The sequence below is a fragment of the Falco cherrug genome, chromosome 4 (assembly GCF_023634085.1).
Source record: "Falco cherrug isolate bFalChe1 chromosome 4, bFalChe1.pri, whole genome shotgun sequence".
Taxonomy (NCBI): Eukaryota; Metazoa; Chordata; class Aves; order Falconiformes; family Falconidae; genus Falco; species Falco cherrug.
Genome location: NC_073700.1, coordinates 22,990,306 through 23,006,929, shown reverse-complemented (window position 1 = coordinate 23,006,929; position 16,624 = coordinate 22,990,306). Strand labels below are relative to the sequence as shown.

Genomic DNA, 16,624 nt, shown 5'->3' with positions numbered 1-16,624 from the left:
ATTTCCAAGGAAAAAGGGCACTGGTAATAAAGTCTCTCCCTCTGTCCCTCTCAATTTCCCTTTTGGACTTTTAGTGAAGGCCATTTTGTTTTCAACTAATGTATATTTAAAAAAAAACAACAACGAAAACAAAACTCCAACCAAAAAATTCCAAAAAAAAAAAATCAGCCAGAGAGAATCACCCCGTCTTCAACAACTCATACATGTGAAAGAAGGGTTAACGAGCACACTGTGAGGAATACTGCAAAAGTCATGCATGCCTCTCCATTTTGATGTTGATTATTTTTTAAAGAGATTTAAAAAATCAATCTTTTTGAATGGATTAAATTACATTAAAATCTCACAATGGGCAAAATCTGCTTGATCTTCATGAAAAAAACTTGAACAACAAGCCATCCAGATTCCAGGGTTATCCCACCTTTAGATGAAGCTCAGCACTGAACCGGCTCCTCCATGGTCTGGAAGGTCGTGGTTCTTTGTAGAGGAAGGGCCGGGTTAGGCTTCTTTCTCCTGGCAAAGAGGAACGACTGTCTTGGCACATCTGGGCTCTGCTCTCAGGTCCCTGGCAGTAGCCCGGCGTGGGGGAAAGCCTGCACAACCTGCTCCCTCCATGGAGGGGACAGAGTAAGGTATGGCAGAAACCCTGGAAGGAAAGAGTGGAAAAAAAAAAAAGAAAACACGGCAACAGAGACAGCAGAAGATGCTAGATGCTGATTTGTGTTACAGCCATGGTTAGTGCCCCTGAGGCACGGTGCGTACAATAAGTTGGCAAAGGTTAGGGATTGCCGCGTGCAGGGGCGCGGTGCCAATATTTACATACTTACTTCTGAGGGTTTTCACTGTTGATCTCTGGTGTGTTTGTGGACTGTGCTGGGTTCCTGGTGGGAACAAAGAATCCCTTGAAACTGCACCATCAGCTGAACAGCAAGGCTTTCCAATCTGTGACTCAGGAGAAAAAGAAAAGGAAAATCATTTAAGGTGCAGATTCCACAGAAAACACTAAGATAGTACAGGTGGGAGGGAGATGATGGTGAGGCACTCCCTGTGCTTTGTAGGGCTTTTAAAATTTGACTCCTGAAAAACTAACCAGCATGCTAACACTCACCAGAGCGCTTTGCTTCTGTGAGGTGAAGAGGAGCAGGGAAAGTGTCACAGAGAAGTCTGAAGATCTCATATCTTGAACACTTTGGCAAATATTTTTTTCAGATGTATTCTGGAGCATTCTGCCAAAGTGGCTTTGAAACTTGGAATGAATTTTATATAAATAACCATTAATAAAGATAGGTTTGTGCATGTAGAGAGAGGGCAGCTGCAGTGGGGAGAAGGAAATCATTCTGAGCTTGTCTGGTTGAATATAAATATTAGGATGGGGTCTCAAATGTACTTAAGATCAGGTAGCTGATAAACTTTGACATACAATGAGATTTTCCATTTTAGCACTGAAGGTATTTTTACTGGCAAAACAATAAAAATAGGCTTTTAGCCTCATTTATCTTCTCTATGTTTAGACATTTGCAATTTTTTCACCTTTTTTTTCCCCTTCATTTTATTGTTTCTCTATTTTCTTTTATACAGAACACTTAGAAATCCCTGCAGGTTCTGGTGATCTTTCATGGCCATTTGCACATCTTATGTTTAGAAAGAGGAATTTTGATTTGCTACAAAACTATAGGGATTATACTGGTTTTTCAGTAAAGCCTGCCCTCAAAATAGTTTTCAATTGGCTTTATAACTATTCAATATTGCTATAGTATTCCCACCATTACCACAAATACTGCTGCCATCATTATCCAGTTTGCAAGAGCAAAACTGAGTTTCAACTGTTCACACAACATGTGATGTATTGGAAAAGGTAAAGCTTTGTAATACACCATGAATATCAGTGAGAGTTTGAGGTAAATTTAAGAAAGGAAACATTCATATTATATTTCTAGGCAAAGAGAGTATGCAAATAGCAAGATTGATTTGCCTACCCAAGAATTTACCACAGGAAATGGAGAAAAGCCCAAACACTCAGCAAACTGAAAATATACTGTGGCTAAGGGAAAGGGAAACATCAGAGGGAAACAGTCCTGAGCTGAATCTAAGGAGATTTAATTAAATTTTATATTTATTTATTTATTTATTTCTAGGCTTCTCCATTCTTGGCTTATTTGTGCAATGGAAAAGTGCAATACTGGAGGTATTCCTAAGTAATTTTTCTCTAAATGTTATTCAAATTATCTGTAGTCTAAGGAACGTGATAGGTATGAATTATAGCTCCTAGTATTAAAATACCAAAACAAATTATTAGCATATAAAATTGATACGATTTATTCAGATGCGTTACTTTGAAATATGGTACATAGCACAGTGCACCTATCTTGAATCATAAAACTTGTCAAAGGTACCAAAAGTTTATTGCCTTGGAAGATTCATGCAGCAGCACTGAACACTTGATTTAGGTCTGAACAGCCTTTTATAATTCTTGCAGGCATGCAAGCATTTCAGAAGATTTATTTAAATAAAAAAAAAAAAAAATATTTAGGAAGATAAAGCAGCCTTTTCCCCTAATCAGATGAGACAGAAATTCTTTCAAGCCACTCTAAGGATGGAATTTTTCATTTTTCTTCCTATAATTTTATACTACAATAAATCTTTCCACGTGAATTAATTTCTTAAACATAACAGTTATTTATTAACACAACAAAGCAAGCATGTTTTCACAGCAGCCATGTACAAGCAAGAAGTGCATTATATCCAAACAATGTAGCGACACATCTTTGTTCAACTGTCTCTGCAACAGAAAGTTGTCCAAGAGCGTGATGCCTCCCACAGCCCCGTGCACCTGCCCAGCTGCGGCTGCACCGTGCTCCCGCCGCACCTCCTTGCTGCCAGAAGTGGCATCACTTTCCCCAAACCTACCAACACCTGCTCTCCCAGAGCAGTGAATGCCTGCGATAATTTGAAAAAAAAAAAAAGCCCAATTTCTTTCACTAACATACTTCTGATTGAGTTTTTGTTGCATGAACAAGGAGAAAAAAATTATAACAGGAACATTTCTTAATACAATGGAAATGTGAAACAGAGAGAAACAGCAGCAAAGAGAATAGGCCTTAATAACAAAGTCTTTGGCAACGCAATTTCTGTGTGGCTTGCAACATAATCATGGCTTCTCCTGTAACAGCCTCAGCCTGGGAATTACCCTTGCATTTGCATAACTTTCAATCAAGTCACAGAGAAACCAAAATTCAAACTGCTATTCTTAAAATGCATATTCTCTAAATACACTACTCCAGCTTTGCCTAGATGTAGCAAGCTTCCAAATATAGAAAGCCAGCCTGTTTTGAGTGGGATCTGTTGTAGAGTCCATGCCTTTTTTCTGCAATGATTAAAAAGATTAACTTCAGTTGTCAGTAACTGCAGTGAAAGGCACTGAAGGCTCAACTCTTAATTACAAAGGGAAACATAGAAATGTGGCAATTAACCTTTATTCATGCTAACAGCAAAAAGGCATGGCTGGAGGCTTCTGTGTTTGTTACCGAGGAAGAAAATCTTTGGTATCTGCAGTGAACTTTTCCCTTGATGCTGGCTGTGCCTGAGAAAGGGATTGGTTTGTTGTTGATTATATTGCCAGATAAAAATGCCATTCACAAAACCAGCAAGTTCGAGGCTACAGAGAAATTCCATTCTAACATCTTAATAATAGCTTAATTTTATCTGTTTGAAGTATGCAGACACAAAATGCAAAAGAGACAAAGCGTCAGTACCCTTCCAACTTACAATACACTATAATTCTCTGCTTCTACTGCTCCCAGCTGCTGCTCTTGGCCACTGGACGCTGTGCCCGTGGGTTGGTGAAGCCCTGGGGATACACATGGAAGCCAAGTACGAGCCAGTCTCCAGGTTTCAAAGTGCAAGTGTCTCATGGGAATTAGTGTTTGACACCTACAGATTTATTTAGGTACCCAATAGAGGAAAGCATCTTTTTCCCCATTTTGCTGGGGGCAGAAAGCAGACAGTGTGACTTCAAATGACCAGTTGAAGCTCATTTAACAGGTGCTGGATTCATTGCACTCACATCTATCTGTTTGGATCAAACGTGTAGGACTATGTCTCTAGCAATGCGCTCTGAGCTCCAGCTCCAGAACATCCCTCATTGCTGGTAACACCAGCAGCCATAAACAATTTATTTTCTAGGACCTGAACTGCAAATAAAAATGTAAGGGACCTCCAACATATCCAAGCATTGCTTGTGAGAATGTTACAAGGAAACCACCTTCCAGGAAGAAATTAAAACTACCAATATTTATTTCAAGCTATTGAAGCCCACTGGCTGGAGGAAGGCTCGCAGGGGACAGAAGCCCTGGGCAGCCAGCTGTCAAAAGTTACTAAATCCAGTCCGTGGAGAAGTACTAGACAATGATCTGAAGCTAATTCAAAGGCTTTCATGTCTGTAAAGTGTGTAAGGTAACAAAAATATCTTTTTTCTATAGACTGCGTAGCTGCAAAGGTCTTTAAGATTGCCAGAACCCCATGTTACAGTGCAAAATCACATTGCTTTCTTTATGTTAGACCTGTAAAATGGGATACACCATCACAAAAGGTATAAATTTAAATACTACAAGAACTAAGATAATCTCTCAACAGTTATGGTTTGGGCATTCTCTGATAAAAACAAAAAATCCCAGGATATACCTCCCCGAGAAGATGCTCACCAGAGATAACTGCGAGGGATCCCAAGTTTTATGACAGGCCACTGGGATTGCTGGAGGTGATGGCAACTGATGCCCAGTGCTGTGTCTATTCTCTTCTGTTTTAAGCTGAAAGAAGCTACCAAAGGAAGCTGAGAATTTCCTCAAAGATCAAGGCAGGTTTAACCACAGAGCTTTGGTCTGGGGCCAACTCTTGGTTCTTTCAAGCAAAAAACTTTAGCACCAAACATATGGCAAGTGCTCTCTCCCTCCAGATCAATATGTTATCCTATCATTTACGTGAGTGAAATGTATCCAGCCTGTCTCCTCAATTGGTCACAGAACTTCTCTTTTCATGGTTGCAGCACACTGCTAGACATCCATGTCTCCATGCTAAAACAAACTTTTGCAGTAATGCAATAAAGTTGTGGAAGCACAGGTCTTGCCAGATTTCAAAGGCTAGTGTAAATTCATGAATATATGATTACTTCAAAAGCTACTAGAAAACTGCTTGATGTTTGGCACCAATCTACCTTTCTTTTGGCAGTCTACCAAAAAAGCTATGTTTTAGAAATTTTTAACACCAATTATGTTTCTGGGAACTGCATCACAAGGAAACACTTCACCATTTTTCCCTCTCTGTTGGGGCTGAGCACGTGAATGTACCACACTTTTTAGCAACAAGCACAGTGCATGTTTGCTCCATCAAGTCTTGTACAAGACAGGAAAACCTTCTCAATGAGCCTGCAAACGTTGAACCTTGAAAGAAACAACAGCACCTGTGAATCTATAAAACATTCCCAAGGTCTTCTGGGAATTCCCACAGAGCTCAAAGTTAAAAAAAACCAAACCAAACCAACCAAACAAAAAACCCCCCACCAACCCCACCAAAAAACAGTGGGCACTTTCCTAGAATACATTTCATTTCAATTATACTATTAGGCTTGCCAACTGAGAAGACTACAGTGATGTTCTGATCCTACAGTATATTGATATGATGCTATTGCTGACTTCAGGGAACACGTGATCCCCTAAGCCACGCTGTGGTACAAATCTTTGTGGTAGTATTTTATACATGGAGTCATCTCTCTTCTGCTTAATATCTTGGTTCTTATGTGGATCTAAGGACATGAGCATTTAACACAAAGAGATAACTTATTTATGTAGCAGAGCTTTAATTTCTTTGAGGTCACGAGTGTGCTATACGCAGTAAATGTGCAGTATTGCAGTTAATAAGAAGTAGGTTTGGCATAATTTTGTCCAACCTTTCCCCCTCCCCCTTTTTCTATTCATCTTTGTGGCAATTCCTTAAAAAATGTAAATGTTCCTCCCTTTTTGCAACTTAATCTCCATATGTTTATCAGCTGTAATTGCAGCTTGGTCACAGTGATTAAGATACACAACACCTACTTGTTAATGTAGGCAAGAAAAGTAATTTTCTCTGTCATAATTTCAAAACATTTGTTCAAATTGTAGCCACAAAGAATACACACATGTTAATGTATTAGGTGCCAAAAAAACCCTCCATATGACTCAGGAGAAACAAGCGCCAGCTTGATCCAGCAATGAATTTAGTGGATAACACGAAAATCTGTCACAGTGAAAGCCAACATTTATTCTTTCCTAACGTATAATAAATTGTAGTTTGATAAATATTACATTTTCCTTGATATCAAGAGAATATCCTTTCTGACCTTTAGGGACACAAAGAGCAGGGTCCCCAAAGCCACTTGGGTGCAGCAGGCAGCAGGGTCAGGGCAGGAGTGTGCTTATGGAAACCCATGGTTGCCTAGGAGACTCCAACAGCCTCCTCAAAAAAGCATTTTTCTTACCCTTAAAACCACAAAGCTACCCAATTGACAGGTGTTTCATGAAACGTGAGTCCAAATGAAGATGACAGAAGCTTTAGAGTAAATGAATGAACCAATTAATATAAACTTTTGTATGAAGGAGGCAATTAGACCTAAATAAACTATAGCTTAAATATACTCCCGAATTTGTTCATGTAGTGCCAGACCATATTTACCACTGAGAATAAGGTCAACTTCAAAGCAAAGGTTTAAGGAATGCAAAATAAAAAGCTCTTTATCATTTGGTTGCGCTCAGGAGGCTTTACTTGTTGATACAAGCCATAACCCAGTCGTTTTGCCACACACAAAAATCATTACTCGTCTCCTGGGTCACACCACATTTTCCAACCTTTTAGGTAGAGCCCTGGGATTATTGATTACATGAATCAAAGTGCTGGGGCATCGCTGCTGCCTCCAAGCCAGTGCCACATACCAGGCTGCTGGATGGGATGGAGACCAATGGATCTGTTCTCAGTCTGCTCCTGGGGGACAGGAGGAACCAAGGAAATTGGTGAATGTTAAGTATTTTTCTAAATGGCTGTCAAGTCACTTCCAGAGCACAAGTAATGAAGTCAGTTCTCTATTTTTTTTTTTGCATTCAACCTGAAAGGTGGTGAACTTGAGCCTGGAAATATGTAAAAGCCCAGCAAACTTTGTGTGTTTGTGGGTGAGTCATTGTTTAAAATCCCATCAGAACAGAACAAAAGCTTAACAATTTTCCTGTAGTGCATCTTATCCTCCATTAGCCTCTGAGCTCAAACTCTGCTTATTTCAAAACAAAAAAATGCCAGAAGTTGAGGCTTAGAAATTAAACCTATTTGAAATCATGTGTTTTGTATCATCTGTTAATTTGGTTCTTGTAAATCTGGAGTATTTAATCTTATGTAAAAGATTTTTTTTCTCTTTTTCCCCCCAAATCCTCAAGGAAATTTAAGTAGCAGGAACATAAGAAAAATTCCCAAACAAATCACATGCCTTTTCTCTTTGTCAAGGAACAGGATACACGAAGAAAAATTAACATGAACTACAAACTAATGATCCAAGACCTATGCAGCCCCATAGATTTATCTAACAAGTCTAATTAGATGTTATGTAGCACTTTCAAATGCGGCGTGGCAGCTACATACATCCCAGTAAGACATGGCTCTGTGCTGGGTCTGGCTGAGCCCCATAGCACCCTCACAGTGCCGTGCTTGCACTGGCAGCTAGAAAGGTGGTGACAGCACACCAGTGGGTTGGCTAGGGCTGAGCACAGCATCAGGGCCAACCTTCCCCCCGCTTTCTCAGTGGTAGGCTGGGGGTGGGCAAGATCTTGGGAGGGGACACAGCCAGGATAGCTGACCCAAAGTGACCAAAGGGATATTCTGTACCATATGATGCCTGCTCAGATATAAAAGCTAAGAGAAAGGAGGAAGAAATGGGGGCATTCCTTATTTACGACATTCATCTTCTAGAGCAATTACTATGTGCACTGAAGCCCTGCTTCCCGGGAAGTGACCGAGTGTCACCTGCTGATGGGAAGTAGAGAATAACATCTTCTAGTTTCCTGTGCTTCCGCACGCGCAACTTCTGCTATTGCTTCATTAAACTACCTTTATCTAGAACCACGAGTGCTTTTGTTATACCTTCTTTCTTCCTCCCCCTCCACCCCTTTCTGTTGAGGAGGGGAGTGGTGGAGTGGCTTGTTGGGCACCTGGTGCCCAGCCATGGTCAACCCACTACAGGCAGATACCAACAAGAGAAGTCATCAAAATCCCAGATGCATTTGAGACTCTCCATACTGCAATGCAATAACAAATGCTCCTTTCCCATGCACACCTTTGGCACCATCTCCCCCAGCAGCTCCTGGGGACACCGGCTGCTCACGGCTGGGGCACGCACTAGCTTCGCTGGGTAAAGCCCCGGCCGGCCAGGCTGGGGGAGGTGGGGAATGGAGTCACATTCTGCTGGGACTGGGCACATGGGGTGTCCAGGGCTTAGCGCTGGGGCTGGTCCTGCCTGATGTCTTTATCGATGATCTGAATGAGGGGATCAAGTGGACCCTCAGTAAGATGTGGCACTTAGGGACATGGGTTAGTGGTGGACTTGGCAGTGCTGGGTTAACGGTTAGACTTGATCTTAAAGGTCTTTTCCAACCTAAACTATTTACAACACTAATACCAGTTATGTTTACAAGGAAGGGTGAAAGACCACAAATTTACTGAGAAAAGCAGAGGCTATCACATGCCATCTCTCTGATAAAAAGAGCAATCCTTAACAAGAGGGAGAAGCTGCTCTCTGCTGTGTCTCTGATCCATGAGGAGTCATGTATAATGTAACAGTGCTGTGGCTAATAGCAGCAAGAAATAATGTACTCCTCTTGTAATGCATACATACTCCTCCCTCTTTTCTCAGCGTAACAGAAGAGCTCCCAGCAATTGATGACTCTTGCTTGGAGCACACATGACCCGTTCCCTGGCACCACTGGCCTGGGGAAGTTTGCTCTGAAGGCCTGGGCAGAGGGAATTACACACGGCATTTATTGCATGGGAATACCAAGCGCTGCTGGCAACCGCCTGCATTGGTCCCCCCATACACCCTCCCTAGGGCTCCTGCAAGAATTGCACCTCTACTAAAATAGCCTAAAGAAATAATAAGCAGAGCTCTTCATCCTTCCCACCCTCAGCAAGAGATGCATATTCTTTCTGCTCCCCAAACACTGCGGTAAGCAATATGACTCTTGGGAAGATTTACTCGGGTTATTTTTGTCAACATTGGATAACTTCTCTACTTTGATGTAGAAACCGCTGCCGGAAGCACAGAGGAGGCAGGGAGGTACCTGGATGCACAAAGCCGTAGCGGTGCCGTGGTGCCTGCTGGCAGTGAGCCTCGGCAGCCAACGCATTCCGACAGCTCTCAAACTTATACCTGGAGGAGCTTGTGAGGAAACGGCTGGCTGTTTCTTTACAGCACAAAACATGTTACCTGAGAAGATAAATTCCATTAGGCAATGAAACGTGCTTCATTGCAACAGTAAAATCAGATTTCCAGCATTATTTTTTTTCCTTTCACTCTTTTCTTTTTATAGTGTCTCTTTTTGGTGGCAAGATGGCCTTCCTTGGTCTTTGAATACTCCCAAGAAGGAAATTAAGTCTGCAGTTGTCCAAACATTAAAGTTAAGCGGGTAAAGACACAGACCTAAGTAGGAAGGCTGTGCAGCCTTGTGGCTAAAATCATGTTAACACGATGCAGAAACACATAGCAACTAGAGCAAGTGGTAACAGAGGGAAGAGAAAAACACTGTGAGTGCTCCAGCTGTCTATGGGTGAGGCTAAAATCACCACCTACAATTAATGGAAAGATTCCTAGAAGGGTTTGGGTTGGAAGGGACCTTAAAGCCCACCCAGTTCCACCCCACCCCCCACCATGGGCAGGGACACCCCCATCCAGCCCAGGCTGCTCCCAGCCCCATCCAGCCTGGGCTAGGGAGCTGCCAGGGATGGGGCATCCACAGCTGCTCTGGGCAAAAATGTGGGCATGTGCCTGCTGCTGCTAACGGATCTGCGTGGAGCTTGGGCGAAAGGAAAGAAAAAGTTAATTGGAAAAAAAAAAAAAGGTCTGTTACATTCCCCGGCCCGCTGCCGCGCTGTCCCGCAGGGGCCGGCAGGTGGCGCCGTTGAGCAGGGCACGGCGCGGGGCGGGCGGGCGGGCGCGCCGGGGCAGGCCGGGCCCTGCGGCGGGAGGGGAGGCTGGGCGGGTTACATGGCCGCCTGCCCCGCCGCGGCCCGGGCCGCTTCTGCCCGCCTGCCCCGCCGCGGCCCGGGCTTCCCCGCCCGCGGTCTCAGCCCTTGCTGCCCCTCAGCCCGGCCCTCCCCAGGCGCCTTCTGCTCGAGCTGCCTTTACTCAGTGACCAAACTCCTGAGCTGTGCGCCGGTGGCTGAAATACCAGCTCCTTTCAAAAAGCTTGTGAAAGTAAAATGGCCCATCTGAGGCGGCAAACAGCCTGCAAAATGGCTCTCGGTACCCTGCTGCCCTGTCATCCAGGCTCCCCCTGAGGGAACAGGCGCTAGGCCTGAGTATGAAAACGCTGGGCAAACTAGAAAGGTGCCAGCAGATGAAATTAATTGAGGTTTAGTCCTGTATTATCTTTGTAAATTACTATTTTAACATTAAGTACTCATTGCTAATACACATAAGCATTACTCTTCACAGACATGAAGTGTTTAAAGGTATTAGCCACTTAAAAAAAACAGTCTCTCTGGGTTGTTTGGGGTTCGTACCACTGCCGACAGAGAGATATCCTCTACACAGACAATCAGGGATTTCTGGCTGAGCCATACAAAGGTCAACATCTCTTTTGCCTTAGAAACAGACTTTAAGCAGCAAATGCCTACATAAACAGCAATATTATTATGCCATGCTACAGTGTTTTTTTCCACTGAGGATATAGGAGTTTTGTTTTCAATTCCAGTTGTAATGAGATACAGTCAAGACTGCTACCAAGTACAAAAATCTATTTAAAGTATATTCTGAGGCTTATCAATGAAGTTACATTATCTCAAGTTAACGTCCTGTTAAAAGCACATAATTCACTCTTAAACCCTTACGGTCTTCAATGCTATAGGAAAGCCACAGTCTATTTCTTGCTATTTGAGAGTAGATTCAAGCCCTAGAACTCACTATGCAACCTATTTTTCAATAAATAGGGTTTTCACGCTACACTAACACACAGCAGGGTCAGAAAAAATAACCCTCATTTATTTTACCAGGGGGAAAAAGCCACAGACTGAAACTCACCCTAGCTCTATCATCATTATATGCATTTTAGCAAATGTACTTGAAATGCTATGCAAGTTCTTTACTCAGGGAGCAGCATGATAGTCTCTCTTACTGATGGCTATTCAGCATCTCACCGCAGGCGCTGAGCTCCCAATACGAGTTCTCCGACTCCATGAGACTGTCTCCTTAATTACTTTGCTAATATCTCAATTCAGATTGAAACTCTTGTACATTTATTGCTTCTCTAAAAGGAAAAGAGCTATATGCTTCTGCTCACATCTTAGACATAAAATGTATGTGCCCGTGCTCAAAGAATAGCAACACCCCCATCAGCCTGCGGACTAGCAAAGAACAGTCAAAACTAACTCAGAGAATCCGATGCTTTCAGTCTTGGGGGGTTAATCAGTATAATCACCACAAATGGCTCCAAAAGCATTTTAGTTATATATATTTCTTTTCAATTCCCTCGTTGATAAGAAGGGATGTGTAAATATTGCTATCATTTGTCTTTTAAGTGAAATGTGTTGAATTTCTCAAATGCAGAAAGTTAATCCTGCATTGACTCTTGATATGCTCAGCCAACTGTACCGCTGTGATGTTCAGTAGGGCATCAGTTCGTGCGCCAGTGGAATTCACCCACTGATCCCAGTGAAAGATCCCAGCCAGGCCTTAGCAGGATAACCAAGAGCTGAAGACATTCTCCTGACTAGTGAAACAGAAAAAAAATTGTTTCTTTTTTAAAGAAAATGAACAAAACCTGTCTCCATGTTCCACAAAATATACAGATATACATGTACAAAACAAACGGTTCCTAGCAGGTTTGTGGATCTTTTCCTGTTTTTTTCCTCTCATATCCAGCATATTCAACCAGTATTAATTGACCCCAAATCTGAAAATACTGTCAGAATAACTAGCAAAGTATTTACTATTCATCAGAAATAATTCACTCAGTTGAAGCTATTACACAGGTCCCACAGTTATTTGCCTCACCAGCAGCGGATACAATCACAAGTAAGGGTTGATCATACAGACAGGAAGCACGTAATTTTCTTCTCATCTGATCCCCAAACTCAGTAATTTTCTCTTTTATAACATTTTTACAAAGGGGAAGGAAGATGATGAGTTGGGGAAAGAATAGGTAACAGGAAAGATAATAGTAAAAATAGTCAGAAAAGATGTGATATATAATTTAATACAAGCGGCAGCACAAGGGCTTCAGGTAGTAGATGATGAACAAAATCTACATTCTCAATATCGACATTTTTGTGCATTTCGCGTCCTTTCTTTTCACTTATTTCGGAATACATTTTTTAAGGATCCAATTCCTGTGAAGGAAGATATTTTTCTTTTACTGGATCCAATTCCTGTGAAGGAAGATATTTTTCTTTTACTGAAGTATAGCATGTTCCTCTGGGTAAAGTGATACTGTCTGGCCATTTGAGGCAACAGCTGAACAGTTTTTGGCAATGCAGAAAGGCATAATATAGAGAAATGAGAGAGAGAGAGAAATAAGAAGTGCTTAACAGAAGTTAGTTTGTCTTAATTAAAAGTTCTATATAATGTGCTTTACTTTGACATGTATTTGAAACCATAGCAACAAAAACCTAATTATTGTTGGTTCCTCTGGTATCACCTACAGAGTCTGACATAAAATGATGTGAATTTATTGAAATTGATATAGCACTATTTTGTAGCCATAGGGTACCAGGAATAGGACTGCTAGTTGGTCTGTTCCCTTTTAGAGGAAATTTTTACTCAGTGCTGTAATTTTCACCAAGCTTCAGCCAGTTCTGACTGTCCACATGTGTTGGAGTGAGCCACATATTTCTCCAGAGACTCTTTCCTTCACCAAGTTATTCACAGACAAGCTGGGATTTGGGAGAGTCTGTCTATATATCATTTTCGTAAGAAAATAAATGCAGTGAAAGATATTTCATCTTTCTAAACACAGTGCAGAACCTAAATACAACTAAAGACGCATAAAGTTTATCTTATTCCCTAAACCCTCTTTCCTTACAGTTGTTATGAGTGCATGGGTGAAACAAATTTCTCTTACCTAATATAACTTCGTTTACTGCTGGTTTTTTACAACCGAAGACTGCTCAAAGCTGAATCACACCCTTTCTTTATTTTTGGTCAACCACAGCCACCTCTCATCTTCCTTCTTATGGATACTGCAAACAAGAGGCAAAGTTATTTCTAACTTATTGAAAAGACTGTACTTTAAGAAATAACTTAATTGCATATTTGTCACGTGAATATCCCCCCTAAGCAGCTTGTGTGGCACAAACACAAACTGTTAAGCAGGCAGGCGCAGAGCCCTCCTGCTCCCCTCTGCCCTTCCTCTGGTGCTCGGGGGGGCTTGTCTCAGCAGGAGAAGATACATCTCCCCTCTCCAGCTGACTCCAGGCAAGCATTCATGCAACAGCAGGGACCAGGAGGGTTGTAGGCTGTGTTGTAAAATGATTTTCTGTGAAACGAGGAATGACAGCGTGTGATGGGATGCTGGTAAGATCTCATTACCTGTGAGACCTGAGACAAATCTCCTTCAACCTGTCAAGCTCTAATAAAATGTTTACTGTTGACAGTCTTCTACTGTCACTCCCGTGGCACCAAGACTTTTGTTATCTGATCACAATATTCACAGCATGAAGGAAGAGGAGAGAACTTCCCATCAACTTCATGGTGCCTAAAGGAGGTTTTGTCCTTGTTGGTGCCTTCCCTGACAGAAAACTATGCAGGGTTGTGCAGTTAGGGATCTTACAAAAAAACATCTTTGACAGTCTGAAAGTTCTAAAAGCTGGATGCCCATCAGAAACCCCTTTCTTTAAATCAGATTTAATAAATAAATAAATAAATAAATAAATTACACCATCGGAAAGGCAATAGCAGAACAGGCATCTAAATTAGCTTCTGTGAATGACTTTCCAGCAGATCTTTCCACTCCAATCTGTAACAGGGAGCTGAGCTTCCTGGTTTCCGTAGATCAAGATCAGCAACAAAACTAAACCTGGACCTCTTTAAATGGCCCAAGGTGCAGGGAGTGACAAAGTCTGAAGCTAAAGAAACCTCCAGCAATGTTATGCACACAACAGCTTGCTAATACGTGTGAATAAATACAAATATCCTGATTACTATTGCTGCACTCATTTCCAGTCTCCAAAGACACCTAGCATGGCCATCCTTTTCTCTCTGAATAGCTGATCAACAGATTAAAACACTTCCATTAGACTCCTTTTGTTTGAATGTGAACAATTGTGGCGATCTCCCAAGGACTGCAGCTGAGCAACAATATCACAGAACAACCACGTAGATAATTTCTCATTCTTTTGCAATAGGAGCATTTCCAACATATCTGAATATTTCTTCAATTTCCCTGTTATTAATACAAAATAAATAAGAACATTTGGTTGGTAAATTCATGTTTACTGACTAGGAAAGGAGAGGTAAGAGGAGTGGGGAGAAGGGAGCATCTGTGTTGCCTGGAGCAACAGGATGTTCTTCAGGGGTTTCTGAGAGGACCGTTTTGCTGACCCCCCACCCTGACATCCCAAAGGGTCAAGGAAATTTCTGCAATGGGATAACCAGTAAGAGCCAAGATGTCTGTCAGTAGTTTTTGTCATTAAAACAACACAGCAAAATATGTTATTTCAGGGGGCAGTCAAAAGAGTGAGTCTTACTTTGAAAAGAGAGGTGGAACCAATCCAGGACATGCTTTGGCCAACCATGAAAAGAAACCTGTAACGGATCACAAAAGAAACTGCACATGAACCCTGGTGAGAGCATTTATGCAGCTCTGATTTCCACATGGCAAGCCCATGCAGATGGGTGTGGGAGCATGCTGGACTTGCTTCGAAAACCTGACATCTACAGTCCCCCCTTTCTATCCAGGGACACAATGCCCTGTGAGGCATGGAGGTGGAGGACCATGAGGGATGGAGAACACCACACCATGGAGTAAGCGGAAGTGCCAGCAGCCCACGGCAGCTGTGCTGCCCCAAGACCCTGAAACCCTGACAGCCTCAGGGGAGCATCATCCCTCAAAGGCAAACCTATTGTCCAGCTTTCAGGCCCCAATGAAACCAGCCCACGTTTTGCTGGACAAACCTGCATGTACAAGCTGGTGGCATGGCAGGAATGGCACTTGCAGCCTGAAAGAGATATGATCTCTGGTGGCCGGACACCTGACTTCTGGATGTGAAAGTCTTCTTGACTAAAGCTCCCCAGAGGAGTATCCAGACCCATTGCAGTAGCCGGATCCCACTCACTTTGTTTGAAGTATATCTGGTGTTTCCCTTTTTTTGCTTCTCCCCCTAGGTATTTACGCCAAACTTGCAGGGAGGTGTACTTTCAAATTTCAGATTCACACAACTTAAAGTTTTTGTTTCATTTAGCTGCACAACTTCAGGCCTCATTAAATTATAATATATAGTTTTTCAGTGAACTTGGCTAGTAAATGCTGGGATGTTTCTATGTTCCAATGATAAAAAAAAAAAAAAAAAGAGAGATCTTCCACATGACTAAAAGTTATGGATGTATGAAATCCCAACACTACATAAACCCAAACATTTCCCAGGGAAAGCCAGTATGCTCTTTTTTTAACACATGAAAAATTATCACAATCAAATTCCATTGTAAAATGCACTTCAGAATTTGTTTCACCAGCTTTATTACCTAGACAACTGGGATTTTTTTTTTCCCGAAGTAGAAGCAAGTGCCTAAATGAGAAGAAAATGGATGATATACAGCTAGCAAGTGGTTATGAAAAATAAGGGGCCAAAATTTATCTCTATCGTTACTGTACAAGGAAGCTCATGTGCTATAAATGGATACTATAATGGAATAAATCAGAATGATACCAATTATCATAATGCTTATTCTTCATGGTATAGCCTAGAAATCAGGATTCAGGATCCCATTTTTCTTGGCATTCTAATAAATAGAGCAGAGGAGACAGCTGGCAAGATAATAACCTGTGTGACGGACAGGATGCTACACAGGAGGGAAAAACAGAGAGTGGCAAAGGTTGGGAGACAGGGACAGCGAAATAACAGGGAGCAGAAGTTACAACTTGTCATTTACCTAACCAGTGCCAGAGGGGCGAGCTGCAGCCATCAGAGCACAGCAATATTTCAAAAGGGATTTAAAGGTTAACATAACAGCTTACAAAAATGATTGACCTTTTTTTCCTATGCACAAGGGTGGTGTAACACATAAAGGGAGTTGAGGGAGGCATGCACAGAGGTGACAGCAAGCACTGGCAGAGTAAGATGCGGGATGGAGAGAGTGTTTTTCAGCTTCTGGGGAGAAAGGGGATTGACAGGGACGTCCACTTCCAGCAAC

The 16,624-nt window shown here is 42.1% G+C and overlaps 1 long non-coding RNA gene across 1 annotated transcript; it reads right to left on the bottom strand.

The window, feature by feature from the left end:
• Nucleotides 1-438: 438 nt before the first annotated feature.
• Nucleotides 439-15,021, bottom strand: LOC114017060 (uncharacterized). Its single transcript, XR_008731749.1, has 4 exons — nt 14,962-15,021; nt 13,338-13,455; nt 825-939; nt 439-643 (listed from the first exon to the last, which is right to left on the bottom strand). It is a non-coding gene; the product is annotated as an uncharacterized LOC114017060 (long non-coding RNA).
• Between the last annotated feature and the right edge of the window lie 1,603 nt (nt 15,022-16,624).